Genomic DNA, 1,194 nt, shown 5'->3' with positions numbered 1-1,194 from the left:
AAAAAAATTCTGGAATAAGTTATGCAGATTTAAATAAAAAGAAATGCTCATGTTTAGTTGGCTCCCTTCCTGAGGCACTTATGCATCTAGTGCAGACATCTTCCAGTTCAGCACACAGCTAAGAGGACAAGAGGGAATCCTAATCTGAAAAGATTATTTTGGAATTCACTTGCCATGTGATATAGTTTGGATATTTCTCCTCTCCAAATCTCATGTTGAAATTTGATCCCCAGTGGTGGAGGCGGGGCCTGGTGGGAGGTGTTTGGGTTGTGAAGGTGGATCCCCCATGAATGGCTTGATGCCCTCTCCGTGGTAATGAGTGAGTTCTTGCTCTATAGTTCACCCAAGAGCCAGTTGCACAAAGGAGCCTGGCACCTCCCCTGTATCTCTCTTTCTTGCTGCCTCTGTCACCATGTGATACCTGCTTCCCTTCCCCTTCCAACATGAGTGGAAGCTCCCTGAAGCCTCACCAGAAGCAGATATTGATGACATGCTTCTTGTACAGCCTGCAGAACCATGAGCCAAACAAACCACTTTATTTATAAATTACCCAGCCTCGAATGTTCCTTTACAGCAATGCAAATGGACTAAGATACCGTTCTTGTGACAAACAGTTAATTTCAATTGAAACAAAAGTTTATACTTTCCTCATGACCATGAAAGATTGAAGTAAAACCACCACACTGACATGATATAATGTAATAGGAAAACTGGCTCTTTATCAGAATATGTAAGATTTATGCTGAGCCACTTATTGAGTAACCTTAGATTAATTCTTTAACTTCACTACACTTCAGTTTCCTCATTTTTAAAAATGAGAAGAAGAAGAATAGTATCTGTCTCACTGGGTTGTTACAAGAATTTTAGAAAAGTGCCTAGCTGTGGCAAGCATTCAACTTATATTAAATGCCTTGACCTATCTGAGTATTGAATTCAGCAAGTGAAATAACATTCATCCAGAAGACTAAATGTGCACTGTAGACAACTCTAGAATAATTGAACAAATCATTTTTTAATTCAGACTCTATTGAAAACTCAGTAGGCCTTTTACTAGTAAAAATTACCTCCACACCATAGTAACAGGAAGTTCCATGACATCATACAATATGAAATTATTTTGTAGTATATTCATCAATGATTTTCAATGAGAGTTGAAGAAAAGTTTTTTAAAAATGTTTAAGGCTCTAAAGTAGC

Source organism: Propithecus coquereli, unplaced genomic scaffold, assembly GCF_000956105.1.
Source record: "Propithecus coquereli isolate 6110/MARCELLA unplaced genomic scaffold, Pcoq_1.0 Scaffold376, whole genome shotgun sequence".
Classification (NCBI taxonomy): Eukaryota; Metazoa; Chordata; class Mammalia; order Primates; family Indriidae; genus Propithecus; species Propithecus coquereli.
Note: the sequence above shows the minus strand (reverse complement) of the source record.